Source organism: Lagopus muta, chromosome 6, assembly GCF_023343835.1.
Source record: "Lagopus muta isolate bLagMut1 chromosome 6, bLagMut1 primary, whole genome shotgun sequence".
Classification (NCBI taxonomy): domain Eukaryota; kingdom Metazoa; phylum Chordata; class Aves; order Galliformes; family Phasianidae; genus Lagopus; species Lagopus muta.
The window spans coordinates 9615623-9632831 of NC_064438.1; the positions used below are offsets into that span (position 1 = coordinate 9615623).

Here is a 17209-nt window from a genome sequence, read left to right on the forward strand (position 1 = left end):
AGTTTTTATCTCCTCAGCCCTAAAAATTCCCCATTTTGCACATGCTCTAATGGATTACTCGGGACTTTGATGAGAGGTACAACATGAAGCAACTGAGACTCAAAGTGCTGATGAACTTTTGAAGATATCTGTGCAGGAAATTGGAGCTTGGTTTAGACTATCAGTGTAAAATTCTCTGTCATGTCCTTCAGACTGTAAACATGATGAGCTACCAGTCTATCTTTTACATCTACATGATGCAGACATGCTGATGTTTCTACAGCCACCTCTCTAATCCATTCACAATGTATCCTTAGCTAGACCCCAGCTCACCTTCCTTGCTTTCTTCATCTTTGCATGGAACTATTCATCTCTATGTGGCCCTGAATGAGGGTGTGCATTAAAATGCCACTTATGGGCTAAGATAAAGTCGCAAATTGCTCGGTCAATTTGAAGAGAACCTTGGATCTCTTCATTCAATGTTCAAGTTCTTCTCCAGCTCCTGTGATTTGTTGTTGTTGTTTGCAGTATATAGTAGTAGATAAAATAAGTAAAAGTTTATAAACTTCTTTGTTTTATGTGAAATAAAGCTTCCTACTAAACTAGGACTGCATAAAGCTCTTTACCTTGGTTTGCCATTGACCTTACCACTGAAGTTTTCAGACAGATTACTGTGTTAAATCTGCTGTTTGACCCACTGACACTAAAGAGATCTTGTCTAACAGCTGAATGAGTAATAGGGCTTGGCTGCAGCAGAGTAGATTTGAAAGAAAAGATTTAGCTGGCAAATAGCTTTTATTTCTTCCATGAGAAGAAGAAAAGTTTTGATTGAAATAAATGTGCTGTCCTTAGCATGGGTAAAGTACCTTGTTGACAGTGCTTTGGAAGACTTTTCTATTACATTTTAAGAAGTTGCTTAGGTGTTTCCTCATGTGGAATTTTGCCTCCTTGTTTCCCATCTCTTCGGACATTCAGTTGTGTGATTTTTCAGAAAAGATGCATGTAGTAAATTACATGCATTAGAAGTAACCCTGTTGTTCCTTGTAAGAAGTGCATTTCCTTCTTGATGCCTGAAAACTTTCTGTGAGGTAGGAGCGAATGACAAATATTGAGAAGTGGGAAGCTGAGTGGATCCTCCATCAAAGGTGCATGTACATCCTAGGCTTATTGCCTATTTTAATACTTCTACATTGAATGTATTGTCTGGTTAAAGCAGATAATTCACTAATTAAGCAGATTAAGCACTTTATATCAGCTGTACTGAGGGTGATTCATCTTTTGAAAAGCACCTAAATGATTCATGCGGTTGTGTAAGGACTTTCAGTGATACTTAAGCTCTGAAGTACACGGACTCTTGCAGGGCATGGAGGATAAGACTTCTGTCATGTTTCTGAGAAATGTACAAAGATAGTGTTTGGGAGTTGCCTGGATGAGCCAAGTTTGGAAGTCAGTTTTGTTTTGACAGGAGATGTGCTATACACCAAAGCACAGGAGTGAGGAGGAGATCAAAGCAGGAGTGAAGGGCTGGAACAAGTAGGAACATGGCTGTGCTTCACCTAAAGGCAGTTATGTGCCTCTATGCATTCCCTTGATGCAGAGCTGCTTTACTTCTGGGTTGTTAATCTGCCCTTAGTGAGGTTCCCGACAACAAAGTCCATTTGGTGCTTTACAAAACTGACTTTGAACAGTGAACACACAGATTCTGTGCTGTGTATATCAGCCAGTCAATGTCTTCAAAGGGCCATTTTTCTCTCTTTTCTATTGGGGAGCATCTTTGCACCTCTTACATAGCATTGAAAATGAGTGCTTGTTCTAGCACCTGCACAGCACTTAAGTACACGAAATGCAGAAAAAGCTCTCTTCTCTAAAAATTATATGTAGAGAAAGGGTGAGATGACTAATTTTAGCAAACCGAAATAGAAAACACTGAATATATTATTGTGCATAATTCTTCTCACTTGTAGGCTGAAGCGCTGTCATGCAGAATTGTAGCCATAGTTAGTATCCAAAAGAACTCTTTGTCAATGGAGTCTGTTTTCAGCTACGTTATTCATAAGTTTCATTCCTCCTTCCAGCTGTTTCCACAAATTGAAAGACTTCATTTCAGTTTATGGATGCTATTTCTCCATTGTTCATGCCCGCAGCTATTTTCCATGCCCAAATATCTTTCCTGCATGTGCCCCTCCCCAAAGAAAAGAAATGCAGACCCTATGAAAGAAGCCATGTAGAGTGATTCTTTGAGAAGAAAGTCCAAAATGACACAGTGTTGTAGCTGACATCTGGAGAAGTTCAACAGATGGTATTTTTCTGCTGTGCCTCTGTGGCTGGGTGAGGATATTGGGCACAGAGCAGAATGTGGGGTGGTTACATTACCAAAGGGTTCTTATTTTTGTATTGTGGCTTGAGTTTTCTCATTAAAACTGTAAGGACCAAAGCTTGCTTCTGAAAGAGCTGAAGGGAGCAGTTGCTTGATGTTCTGGTAGTACAGCTACAATTGGAGGAGAATTTGTTGCTCAGAGCAACTCCAACTGTACTGGCTTTTTAATAGGAGGACTGGTCAAATGGTTAAGAAAATACAGATGTCTGGATAATGCCTTGAAATTGTGCCATAAAATTAAGCTACAGTTTGAAAAAATACAAAGCCTTCCAACTTGAATTCGTCTTCACACGTGTATTTTCTTTAGAGCCCCACCTGAATGTGGAGATGTGAAGATTCAGCTAAACTGGATTTAGTATTTTTCATACCTCTAAATTTTCCAAGATCAGAAAAAGTATCCACAGCAAAGCAGTTGCCTCCTAAAATGCAGGATAGAGAAAACCTCTTGAATATGGATGTCCAACTGTGAATTCTTCCTTCAGGTTAAACAGGAGAAGATTTGTCTGAATAGGAGTTCTGATTGTTGCAGATAGAAAACACCAGAAAATAGATGTAATTATTCTATGGAGAAACCATTAAACAGTTCACAGGTTTTTATCTACCTTTTGGTGGATGAGGATTGAGTTTTGAGTAAATCCTGGCCAAGTCTGTGGTATCAACTGGAAGCCACATGGAATTTGGTAATACAGACATCACGCCAGATAAAACTCCTTCATTTCTGTTCTGAATGTTTAGATGTTTTTATTAATCAAACCCAAGGAAAAATGTGCTCACGTGAAGTTTTAACTAAAGAGTTTTTGCATAATGGACTTTATGAGGCCTTTTTTTAAAATTTTTTTTTAATATTTATTTATTTTTTTTAATAGCAGGCATTATTGATGCTTGCTTATGCTTTATTCTAGCTAATTCACTTACTGGAAGGCAGGTTTTGTTTGTGAAGGTTATTAAATTATGTACTGCAGTATTGTGCATATATAGTTGTACAAAACCAAACAAACCTTTGTATCTTATATCAAGGTTTGTATCTTATATCAAGGTATAACTTGACCACATGTAGGTGCACAGTTTGAGTTCTCTACTTACTGGTCTTAGACGTATATATTAGTGAAATGAAGGAGGAGCAGTGAAAGAATAAGAGACAGGAGGGAAGTATGAGATATGATTTCACTTCTGATATCATTCTCCATGAACACTAGCAGATGAGTCTGAAACTACAGTTTAGGTGATAACTACATGAACATAAACACTATGAAAAAAGATAGTTTAGGTTCTCTAAGTTGTCTATAACAAAAATCTGGACATTTCTGTTTGTTGATGTGTTGGGAGTAGACTGTAATTCTGAAAGTTGGGTTGATGTACTTTTCTAGAACAACAACGCTTTCAAAGATGCAAGAAAATTATTCCTGTTTAGCGAGCAGATTCAAATTCGATATCTACACTTCTCAGCTTAAATCCATAAGAAAGAAGAAATGGAACACAAACGACAGCCTCAGTGTCAGGCATGTATGAAGCTACCAGCTGAACGTTTATTCCAGCGTGTACTCCCATGAGATGGGGAAAGTTTGAGTCAAACTTTTCTATGGGTTTATTCCCTTTTTGAATGAGAGTTTTCTTGTGTTCAGATAATTGTTTTTACACCATGAAGACCATAGAAAGATATATTTCCATATGGATGCTATGCCAAATTTACCCTGTGGCATGTGGAATGCTCTCTGTTTGGTGAGAAGCCAAAACATTCTCTGTAAGGGAAAAGAGGATGAAATTGTATCTGATCTGAGTGCTGATCTGGGTCCCTCAGGCTTATCCTGCGGCTGTTTCTATGTCAAAAAGGCAACACTGGATATGCCTTTTCAATGAGATCATTGCAAAATGAAATTGCTACTAAATTATATTTTACTCACAGTTTTGAGTTGAGTAAGTAGTATGAAAATTAGTGCTAAAACTTTAAATAGAAATACTGGTGCTGGACTGATGCTCCAGATGCTGACTGGATAGAATTAATCATTTCATGCAAATATTTCAAGTTCACATTAAATGTTTTAATATTGTTAAGCAGAAGTGATTGCACATTACAGCACTGCAGCTGATTTGAAAACAAGAAAGGGGACCCTGCTCCTTAATGCACTGGCTACTTGTTCTTTCCAAACGTGCTCAGCTGAGCGGAATGGAGAAGGGTTGTGCTTTCTTCTTTATATGTTTCTGAAGCTGTGTGCTACCTTGTGCTGATTGGCAGTAGAACTGTCTTCCTTTCCTATTGCAAGCAAAGAAGTGAGATTTGAGAAGTCGCAATCACCAGAGGAAGATGCAGTGTGGGAACAGTCTGTAAGAGGCTGTGTGAAGGGGTTTAGGTTGCAGGGATCATGGGCAGCAGTGCCTCTTGAACCACAGATGTGGGCTTTGATCTTCTCCAGCAACAGAATGAAATGGTTAAGTTTTGTAGCAGTTCTTTGCATTGAGTCGGTTCCTGCTCCGCAGTCTGTGAAGAGAGACTTTTTCCTTAGCAGGATTCATCAGTACAGTGGTCTATTCAAGCCTGCATCTGGGAAGATAGTTAGTGTCTTCATTTATGGAATTCCTGTCATAGAATTTAAGTACTTTAGAACAGCAACTGGTCTCTTGGGAGGTCTCTAATGTTATGTATGCAGCAGTAGGTAAATAATTTTAATAAAGGGAATGAGAAATTCTTACAAATCACCAATTACTGTCTTGCAGCCTGGAAAGGCTTAAAAGATGTTGGAGATGGTTCATGGTTGGGTTGTGCATTTCTTTTTACTTTAAAAAGCCTAAAATCTATAAAAATCCCTTCCCTCTTCTCTGCCATTCTGCATGCAGTGTACATGAGGGCAGAGCTGGTGTGTCTGCATCTGCTGTTCAGTGTCCTTGCTCTGCTGGGAGCTCTTGTTACTGCATGATGCTCTGATGAACTCTATGTTGGCAGGAGCCACTGGCCATAACAGTGTTAGGTGCTGCAACCAACTCAGTATGTTAGGTGGGTGATTTGTTGCCTCCTACTACAAGGAATATCAAAACAGGTTCAAATGCTTCCAGTTGTTTCACTGTCTAGCAGTTGGAGGCCTAGTGAATGGAGATTTATAACGCTTAGGGTATCTTGTTCAAGATTCCTTTTTGTGCAGGTGATAAAAGTCTGTACTGCGGGAGCTGGCTTTTGTCTAGAGAAAAGTGCCTCTTCTTCTGATGGCTGTTTACACCTGTGATAGATGGGAAGATGCTTTCTGCAGCTTGTAGGTTCTAAAGGAAGAAAACTCATTTACACAGTAGCTGTGACACCACTAAATATAACTGAAGACCGTGGCACAATTTCATTTGCAATAGATTAAGTTCTTCATCCCTTTAGCTTATAAAAATGTCCCTCCCTAGCAAGAAAGAGCACTTTCTCTATTGGATTTTACCTGGTATTTTTCACATTTGTGCAGGGCAACCCTTGAAATTCCTTGTATTTCTTCTAATGGCTTTTCAGTGTTGATTCACACTTTCCTTTTTTGTTTTAGTGTGGAAGAGTGAAATTCCAACAAGGCTGACTTAGTGAAAACTGAATTAGTGCTGATGGCTGGAGAGGAACGTAACTTGATCTTCTTTCTACAGCGCTCGAATCAGGAACTGAAATAATTGTTCTAAGACCTTGGTTGAGATGCCAGAAAATGGAGCGATGCTTCTGCCAGATAGTCACCACAGAAGTGCCAGACATTCCTTCCCTCTTTGGAGCTTAGGATTGTGTGTGTTGGAGAAGGAAAGTACACACAGGCAGCAGGGGATCACAGTGCTTTTCTCTCTGTGTGCTGAGCATGCAGTGCAGTACCACTGGCAGGCCCCTTAGAGATGTGTGTGAGTGCTGGCAGGGGGTACAGACACAAGGCTCAACTACAGGAGTGTTTTTTTTCTTTATTTTTCTTTTTTCACTGTTGAACAGTGGCATTAGTCACTCTATCACAGGATTTAGCAGAGGATATGAGGTAAAGTCCCCAGAAAAAGGGCTGAAGGGCCCATCACACAGCATGAGAAGCTAGCTCGGTCCCTGAAGGGTTCGTGGCTCACTGGAGGAGATGGTGCTGGCTGCCAACCACTAAGCCCAGCTGCACTGGTTAGTGATTTGTGCTTTTAATTGAAACCATTGCACACTACTATAACCCTGCCTTGTGGGAGCTGCTGGTGCAATAAATCTTGATTTTTTTTTTTCATATTAGAAGGATGTGTACTTTGGGGATTTTAAAGTCTCGTGATTGTTTTATTTTTTTTTCTTTCCCCTTTTCTGTTGCTATAGCTACTATGATTTTTGTTAACAAAAGGGATGAGAAGTAGTTTGCTGCGCATAGTTTACATTATTGTGATTCTGATATGACTGCCAGTATTCTCTCTGTCCCTTCCTCTTTCCTGTCCCCCCCCGCCTGAGTCAGTTCTCTAAACAAACTGCAGGGCTCTGGAAACTGCTGGCCTCCTTCAGTCACCAGAGGGTTATATGTGCTTGGGGATTCAGCTTCTGCCCATGAATTAGAGGCTCAAAAAACTGAGCTTGAGCTTGTGTTTGCATATTTCACGAGCTGTTACCAGCATTTGGTAACTTCCCACATGAGTGGGATCGCGCCCTCTTTGAGGGACACTGGGAGTTCCTGGCTCTTTCAGTGAGGTCTCACATCAGGTTACCACAGTGCTCAGCAGAATATGGCAGATCCATTTTTCTTGAGGTATTTTTGGGAAAATAGAAAGTTTATTCTGTGAGGAAAATACTAGTGATGGAATGAAAGAACATCTCAGTGGGGAAAGATGAGTTTCTTTCTCTGATGAACATGGGTGCAGTCTCAAAGTAGAGGGGAAGAAGGGGCACATATTTCTCTTTCCTTCTTATTGCCTTTTTTTCCCTTCAAAATATCGCTTGATTTCCTTATTTTCCTTTTTTTTTTTTTTCTTCTGATATCATGTTAGCTATCTTTCATCTCACCTTTATTCTACCAGTATTCGACTCTCTGACATTTGTTTGATCCTCGTCTCTCTTCCCATTTCTTTACAGTCATCTTCCTTTATTTCAGTGGCACAGCTAGGAGGAAAGTGGAGGTTCACTCTTTTTGCTGGCATCATACTCCTCTCCCATTTTTTCCTTTCTGTCTTCTCAGTCTTCTGAGATGAGAGCTGGAGCTCTGTCTGCCTGCTTACACCCTGCTGTGGTTCATCATCATGGGAGCACAGGGTTTTTGGGTTTATTTGGTTTGGCTTAAAAATCTGTAGAGGTTGAAAGAGGGAGTCATTAGCCAGTGGGCTCATAAACACGAAGGGGATCTGAGTCAGAAAACCACTGTGAACAAAACAGGTGCTCATTGCCCCAAGACATGTCAGCTTGCTGGAACGCAGATGCAGCAGACAGAAGGGGATGGCTGTCAGTGACCACAGAACCTAGGGAGTCTTTGCTACTCATGTGTTTATGGTGAGACCTACATGTCTGGGCCCCACCATCTTTCTGAGCAGTTTGAATTTAAAATCTTCTTTGCACCTATCCAGATTCCCTGGGTAACTGCCAAGTGCAAAAGAGGCAGACCCAAGGTTGTTCTCATTTCTTTGTACAAGCTAGAACAATTTTGTCAAATATTTTCTACTTACATAGAATCATAGAATCAGCAAAGTTGGAAAAGACCTAAAAGATCATCCAGTCCAACCGTTCACCTATTCCCAATAGCTCCCACTAAACCATGTCCCTCAACACAACATCCAGCCTTTCCTTGAACACCCCCAGGCTCGGTGATTCCACCACCTCCGTGGGCAGTCCATTCCAGTGCCTGACCATCCATGCAAGTTCCTCATCCTCCTGGGATGCTCTTATATCAACACATTGAGACAGTCCATCCCGCTGAATAGTTACTTCACTTGAAGTGTTAGCACTGACAGCTTAAGTGTCATGGACAGGACCTTCTTGTGGATACTGACTCAGAACAGTAACACAATTAGTAGGACATACTGATCTAAACAGAAGAGGGGCATAGTAATGCCACATATCAGTTCATGACCTTACTGAGGCACTATTAGCCAAGACCTTCCACTTCAAACTTAAAACAGTACCTTAAAATAATGTCAAATTGCTTTCTGCTTATGTCAGTGAGTTTGGTACTTTTTCACCGCATAGTATTAGAGATAAATCAAAGGACCTTGAGCTGGTTGGCATCAGTTGTTGTCATCACTTCTATTTAAGACCAATGTTTTTCAATCCTCCTGACACTTGTGAAGCATCCATGCCACATTCTTCTCCAGATGCTCCTTGCCACCTTCCTCTGAACTAGTTCTCCTGGTGATATCTACACTGGCCAGGAGAGTTAATTATCTTCAGATTGACCTTTGCTGGAGGCTGTAAGCAGGGTCTGGGAGCAGACTCCTGTTCAGATCTCTGTAAAAACGTGGTCTGAGGTTTCCTTCTGTGCCTGTTAGCAACGTTGCATATTCTCTTCTGTTTAGCAATGGGAGAGCATAGTTAACACATGCTGGATGTTGATCCAGGCCTCTTGCTTTACTGCTCTGGCTTAACAATGAAGTTGCTTTGTTCCTCTATTTATTTACAGCGTGGGCCGACATACCGAAGGTCACCACATCTCTTTGCAAAGCTTGTCTGAACCTGAATATTCAGTGTGATGAGCAGCCTAACCTGCCTCTCTGAATTTCAGGGTAATATTTTCATCAGTCCTTGTTTTATTTCTTTTTTTCTTCTTTGTTTACTTTTCCACTTCTTTCCCTCCCCACATTAGCATTTTTGTCTTTCATTTTTCCTTTCTTTTTCAGACTGTTACCTTTTTCTTCTGCATACTCTGTCAGGAGAGGAGAGACAGGATGAGGTACAAATCTGTCTGTCCCTTTTCCCACCCTGTCATCACTGACAATGAAGGAAGTGTTGCTGTTGGGATGGTAGAGATAATGCTTGTCTGTGTAGGCACCGTAAGAAAAGCATTTCTGTATCCATCCTGGCCTGTGGTAGGTGTCTTTCTACCTCTTTGCTCTCAGGAAGGGCTCAGCAAAAGGAGTTTGAAGCAAGCAGACTAAAAGAAGTCCAATGGCCTTCTGAAAATGGATGAGCTTTTGAAAGAGTCGTCTGGTGTGCGCCACCATTCTCAGTACTCAAGTTAAACTCCTTTGATCTCAGTGCTTTTCTTGTGGCAGTTTCCCAATTTGTCACAAGAAGTCTGTTGCAAAATGAAAGATCATTTCAGGGGGTTTCAAACTTTGTTTTCAAACTCCCTAAGTGTAAACTTTGCTGCTGCCTCACAGGGTATGGGAGAGGAAGCTCAAGGGTCCCTTTGCACAGACCCGTTATTCATTTGTAGCTCCTCCTGCTCCGATATAATTCACTGCTTATGTACTTACTCCTAAGTATGCCCTTGTACAAGGTGTTTTGGGAAGGTGTTACCTACTCTAAACATACTAAGAGCATCTGCATGAAGAGTTACTGCTGAGTAATTAGTATACTATAAATTATCCACTGCGTACAGACAAGTTCTGATTTGTTTCTGCTTTACAGAGTAGGAATTGGGAAATGAAAATGAAGGGTATTTTTCTACACTGAAAAGTTAATTGTGGTTTAAAGTACTTAATAGTTCAGTATACTAGATTTTGCTGGAGCCACTCTTTGTGCATACTTCAGGCATTCCCAGGTAGCACAGCTCACTTTTAAAGAAGATGTGCATACATAGATGCTGCCGGGAAACAGCCCAACTGACATAACTCAGGCAATTTACCCAGTGTCTCTGGGAAATCCATAGCAAAGTGAAGACTGAGTCCTTTCAAGTTTCTGTGTGACTGCATTAAGATACTCTTCCTCCCGTCATATACATTATTCAAACCTTATGCAAGTGATACAACTGCTATTACTTTTGCAGTTTGCACTTCAGTTGTGCTCAGAGTGGGAGCCACAGGAGTCTGGCAGGAAGGAAGGGAGGTGAGCTAATAGCACTGGAGACAGCAGCTTTCTCTGTTTTATAGCTGTGACCCATGTTTACTTGGCATAATTGGTCTAATGAATCAAAATCTTGGAGCAGTTGCAAAGTTGGGATGCTTCTCAGTTGTCCAGCAGACTTCATTGGTCCGTCTTGGGTAAGGAAAGCTCAAAAGTGAAATGATATTCAAGTCTCTTGGTTCCTTCACTGGCAGTTTGTGCTGGCCAGCTTTGAATTGTACTGTGATGTTTTTAGGAAGTGGATACGCTCTGTGGAAATGCTGAAGAACAGCCTATTTTGAAAGAATATTTTTTGCAAACTGCTTTTCTCCATTTCTTTCATGTGGTCTTTATCATGCAAATGAAAAAGAACCTTTATGCCTTAAAGCTAATTTACTCTTGCTCCTTAGTACAATTATAATGTTTTTTGTGTCACGAGAACAATTTGCTATTGTGCAAATAATTTTTATTTTTCAATTAGAGGATTATGATTTCATTGAGGAATAAGCAATGGGAGCAGGTGAGCTTGTGAGACTTGAATGGGTATTTTCATGTAAATAACTCAAAGATGAAGGACAAAGGAAGAATAATAACGAGGAATGTTTGTCAGACACTATTTATAAGTAGGTTATTTTCATTCAGACAGACGTTGCTGCTGCCACTGCTGAAGTGTTGGCATTGCAGAAACCAAAGTATATATGCCTAGGATTATTTTGTACTAAACCTTTTCTTTCTACAAAATGTGATGACTGGGGGCTTTCAACAAAGAGGTGTTCATAAAGTCTACAATGGGACTTGTTGAAAGGAGTTAACCGATTATGATCGATGCTCAAGTAGAGCAGAAGAAAAAAGTCACTTTTCCCTACAAAAGCCTGATTCAGAACTGAGGCATGAATATATTTTACTTGCTGACGGTACGTGAGAGTAATGCAGATGCTTTGTGTCTAAAACCAGATTTAGTGTTTAAAATCCACATAGAGTTTTTGTTACATTATCTGCACAAATTTCTGCTGCATCCGTGTCTGACAACAAAATACTTGGATGAATGGTTTTTATCTTTTTTGTCTCTCCTCCTTTTCAAAAAATTCAAAGCAAAAAAATGTAGCACATTTGCAAGGCCTAAATTTTATTTTCCTCCTATGCACACAGGGAATGTGTTTATAATGATTATAGTGCTGCTTATGAAGAGATTTCTGCCTTAAAGAGAAACTTGAAAATGTTGTATACAATGCCACTATCTGTAAGTGCACGGGGACATTCTAAATACCTTTGGCATTAGCATAAGAGCAATTTGTTTGGGCTTCATCTTCTCAACTCAATATATTCTTTTTGTTAGATAACAATACAAACTGTCCTTGTGTCTTTCTATTGGTATTTAGTTTTAAGAAGCACATATTTGAAGACATTTTAAGGAACTTGGATGAATGACTGAAAATCAGCTTTAACAGAAGACAAAAAGCATGACTGGTTTGCAGATGAGTCAATTCTTTGCACCAGACAGCTGTATGACTGTGAGGGACTAAGAAAGTATGGCTAGCACGAGCATCAGAGAATAGGGCTGCAGCATTTCAGATTGAAACCAGTTTAAAGGTTACAACATTACCAGCTAACTGTGCTTTAAGTGTTTTAAATATTTTCTACCTGATATTTCAAATTAAGATAAGCTTGAACCAGTCAATGTGCTTTTTAAAATACAGGCCTTCTCTACTGTATTCAGTGAGAGCTCTTTGACGTACTCCTTTAGCACAGATTGGTAGAGATCATGATGAATTTACTTCCCTGCTGGTATGGCAATAGTTATAATTTATCTAAATTGGAAGGAAGTCTTTATGGGCTACAGACTGGGCTAGATTGTAGCCCAATCTAGGTAGAAAGCAGCTATAGGGGGCTGCAATAGATGTGGCACATGTCAATACATCTTTCACTTGTGTAAAAAGGCTGGTGAACTTGCATTATGCATTGGACTCTTCTATTTTCTTGTCTTCATTCCATTTGGAAGCTGTGGTTACCCCAGCAGTGTTGGTGGTATGAGGAGAGCTTAGCACTTAACTCTTAATTTGGACGTAAGTTTTGGGCCTCAATATATGCATCTACAACTAGGTTGCATTAAGACCCATTGTTGGTTGTATCAGTAAATTTCTGTCAGAGGTGTGGTTGTCACCTAGCTGTGAAAGTCTAGCAGAGGGCTGTCAACTTGATTGGAAACAGGCTTTCACTGTGTTATCAGCAGATAAACTTTGATGAGATTATGGAGTTAATGCTAGCTCAAATATGTGCCTTTTGCAGTGTCAAAATGGTGGGATATTTGACAAACTCTTTTTCTTTGTGTTTGTTATTTGCAAGCATTATTCTCAGCTGGGACTGGGATACTGGCAGCTGTGTGAATGGCCTGATATTGTTTATTTCCCATAGAAATTATGCTAGAACACAGTACAGCTCAGGCTTGTATGCTTTGCTGGGATGTTTCTGAACTCTTTAGGACCAGCCACGAGGACAGTTTATTTTTTCGTCTTGCAATAAACCAGTTGGTGTGATTACAGTTAGGTTGTCTTTGTGCTGTAAAAAGAAAACTTGGGATGAGATAGATGAATTAATTCTGAATCTCTTCACACCAGCTCTTGTTGAGCTGCTAATTTAGCTCTCTGTTAGGCTGTCCGGTACTGCATTGGTAAACTTACCAGCTCAGAGAACAGGTATACCTGATGCAAGCACATAATCCTTGCAATAGCATTCTTTGGAGTCTCTGTAGAAGCCTCTAAAGGCAGAAATCCTTTAAGATTTAATTGGACTTCCCACTTCATCAAAGCTGACATGTTGTTCTGGGAGGACATAGTTGCTTTACTGGAAGAGAATAGGCAAACTGTCACAAAGCTAAGTTGCATCTCTTAAATAGAAGTTCAGCTGTAGAACACCTCTTGAAATGGGGGCAAGATTTCCTAAAATGCTCAGAAAAGCAAGTTATCTATTTTAACTGACTTCTTATGCCTACAGACATTCTGCTGTAGCTACAGCTAAAAAAAAAATTAAGTAGACCAAATCAGTCATTATTAAAATGTATTTCTGAGATTTTGTCTTTATCACAAGGTGTGTTTTTGAAAAAATGGCTTGGTCTTCACAGCCTGCACTGCTCCCTGTGGTGTTCTCTTGTCAAGTCTCTGCCTTGTGGGGCAGACCAAAACCCATATAACCCCTGATGACCCCACTCCTGACGAGTGGAATTTTGAGAAGAAAAGCAGTCTGTTTTAAAAAGCTGCAGAACATATGCAGATCTCAAGAACCCACGCTGTACTGATAGCATTATCTCGTTTGCAGTACAGATTGGTTTGGTCTGGGACAGTTAAATATAAGATAATCTTTGTAACATGTAAGACAACAAATATTTTGCATCCAGAGAACCGTCACCCACAGACCTTGCTCAGAAGTAACAGCAGAAGGTCAAAGCACACTTGATGCCATTGCTGGACACACACATTTTATTTGTAGAATTTGCAACCGTGTTAATTACAGTGCAAAGAGAGAGAGCTTGGGAGCCTTCTCTCAAAGACTCCCTTCTCAAGTTATTAAGAGCTCTGCATACTCTGCTACTTCTTCTTTGCCACTTTTCAAACCTCATCTGCTCTATGCTGCAGTTTGGATCATAGCAAATGCCTGGTTAAGAGAGCTGTGTCTGCATGAGTGCTGTCTTCTCCTTGTATGAGTTCAGTGCTGGTCAGTAAGCAGCCAAATCTGGATTCTTCTTCGTTAAGCTGCCACATAAGTAATGCTGGTGTTCTCACCACTCCAAAACCTGACTTTGAAGGATTTCATCGTACTCTAAGGACTACTTTATTGGAACTCTATATATTTAATGGAAAATATACCCTAGAAATGAGTGCAATAAGTGGAGTGCAGTGAATCTGTTCTAAGTAGGGAAAAGAACCATATGGATGGAGCTATTAAGTAGAATATTAAAAAAAACTAAGGCACCAAGGAAACACAAAAAAAAGGATGCATGTTTGTTGAGCTGCAAAGTTTCACACTGAAATTGCTCTTCTGCTCCCGTTTTACTAACGGAATGGAAGATAGAGAATATGCATTCGTAAATTGAATTATTCCAAGACATCTATTTATCTAAGATGTGTAAGACATCTGAACCGAAATGTAAATAACCAGGTTCAATGGGATCCACCTTACACAGGAGAGAACTGTTCTTAAAGTGCAGGAATAGATGGCTGGATTGCGTGTAGGAAAATGGAAGAGTTTCTTGAGCCCTCATGGGTTCTCAGATGGTAAAAACAAATACATAAATTCTAGCACCTAGGCTCATTAGATCAGAATCATAGAATTATTTGTGTTGGACAGGACCTTTAAGATCATCTAGTTCCAGCCCCTCTGCCACAGGCAGGGACACCTCCCAGTAGACCAGGTTGCTCAAAGCCCCATCCAGCCTGGCTTTGAGTGCTTCCAGGGAGGCTGCATCCACAACCTCACTGGGCAACCTGTTCCAGTGTCTCACCATCCTCACAGTAAAGAATTTCTTCCTGATTTCTAGTCTAAATCCACCCTTTTCCTCTTACCCCTAGAGGCTGAAATGCGAGTTATGGCTAATTAAGGGTTTAACAGTCATTCTTTGGTTTCACAAATAAATCAAAATACTTGACTTTTTAGGCCAGTGTAGTTAGCTGGTACACTAGGCAGCGCAGAAGCCGTGTGACATGACTATTTTTGGATTTGTTTTTTAATAGTATGTCATAATTCTTGGGAGTGTTTTTTCATTGCTTCATGAAGAATAAAATATAAATATTATGATGGTGAATGCTCTCACATAAACCCAAGGGATGTGATTCTTACCAAAAAAGTGATTCATGTAAACTTACAGGACTGTCAGACTCATTAAAAAGCCCTGAAAGAACATGGTTAAATGGTTTGGTTCCATTTTTTTTTCCCCTGCCTTTTGGCTTTGAGATTTTGTTGTTTATGTAAGACTTTAAATTATTGAGTGCTTTTAGCTACACTTCTAAGTACTTCAGTAAATTATTGAAAAGTTTTCTGCCATGTTATTTGGATATTTGGATTTTCTCTGCTTATGCTGGAATAATACCAACATCACCTGCAGCAAAATGCTCATGAGAAATGAACATCAAAGGAAAATTACATTGAAAAATCTTTACTGCGTACAACAAACTCTCCACTGCATGGAGAGAAACATACGTATCTCTAAATGGATGTATCTTGTGAAATGTTACTTTAGGATTCCCATTTTGCTGAAAACAAACCCGTTTGTCGTATTTAATATTCAAGTTATCTTTGAAATGTGGAGCTAACTTAATATTTTTGAATATATAGAGTATTTATATATAAATATGTAGACCACAGTGATTTTATCAAGCTGCTGGAAAGCTGAAATTTGAGAAGTGCAAAGCTTCCATAAAAATCATACAATTTGATGTAAATGTATGCTTGCTTTTTTTCCTTTTGATCTTGGGTGTGGGAAAAATGCAAGATGGATGACTTTTAGTGTGCTTTTATGCTGTTTCCTATCTTTTATGGGTGCCAGATCAGTATCCTAATTTTAGGGTCCTGTAAGCTTTTTTGGTCTTCGACAGAAAAGCAAGTCTTGCAAAATGACTGTAACATATGCCTGCTAACAGTCATTTACCTTATGCCACACTTGTATGTCTTATTTTTCTCACCTTGACTGCCAATAATTTCTTTAGATTTAATACAGTCAAAGCAATGAACATGGGAGTGGAAACATTAGAAAATCTCCCAGTTCCCTATAGCGTGTACAGTCCTAGAAAGTTTGACCAACATCAGAGGCTTTTCTTTCTTTTCCCAGGCAAGTCCTTTTCCAGCCAGAACAGGCAGTCCTTTACAGCCTTGCAATCTTGATAATAAATCAGTAAAACTGCGACACTGGAGGAATTTGGGGAGTTTCAGTATAAAAAAAAGAATAAAAAAAAATTGTTACCAACTGGAAAGAAAGTCTCCATGCACTCTGGGAACACTGAAACACACAAGAACACCAGAGATGGATAAGTAGATCTGGAATCTGTAGTCGGTGTACTTAACTCTGCATTTAGAACTGTAATCACCAGGAGATTTTCTGACCCAATTTGTGGCAGAACTGTTTGTAACGGAGTGGTTAAGAGAATGTCCTTCTAAGTGCAACGGGTGTGTTTGTACAAGGATTTTGTGTGTTGTCAATACCCAGCTTGCTTTTCAGCATCACGTTGCAGTTGGCTTCTCAAGCTGTCTGGACTTACTGTGGGTTTGAATAAACAAGATGTTTTGTAACACTCCTTATTTTTGCATTAACTATATCATTAATGGTTGTAAAAATTGGTGGTTCTGGTCAGCCCCAGGAAGGCAGAACTTCAAATCGCAGTACGTATTTTAGCCTACAAGTGAAGGAGTATCTCAAGTCACTAGGAAAGTATGCCGGAGCCTAGAATCCTTGTAGCATCAGGTGGAATAAGTTCTCTCTCATTAATTTCATGATAGACTCAAGACAAGTAAAGATGCTTTTATTTCTCTTTTTTTGCAAAGTATTTAAGTGATTACAATGACAGAGGAGATTACTAAAAAGAGCAGCACTCTACAGAAGAGAAATGTGAGATACAGTTAGCAGTGAGGTATAGTGGCAAATGTTACTACTTTCACATCCTTGGGGCTACATTCTAGCCCACATCCATAGCGTAACATTCTTCCCTACCTGCTCAGCACAACATCTCTATCGAGGTAGTGGGGTTTGGGCGAAATGTATTTTGATCTTGAGCTGTTCCTTAGCAAATTTGCAGCAGTGTTACAGCGGTAAGGCTTGTCATTTGGGTGCATAGTTCTTCACTCACTGCCCTTCCTTTCTTGTGTATGTGAGGGACCTTGAGAAGGTAATGCCTTCTCTCTGCATTTATCTCGGAGATTTTTATTCTAGATTTCTTTTCCCCTCAAGT

At 39.8% G+C, this 17209-nt stretch overlaps 1 protein-coding gene across 5 annotated transcripts in view; it reads left to right on the forward strand.

Annotated features, from left to right (window-relative positions):
• Positions 1 to 17209, forward strand: part of DENND2B (DENN domain containing 2B) — a 153540-nt gene that overhangs the window by 49597 nt on the left and 86734 nt on the right. The window lies entirely within an intron of this gene.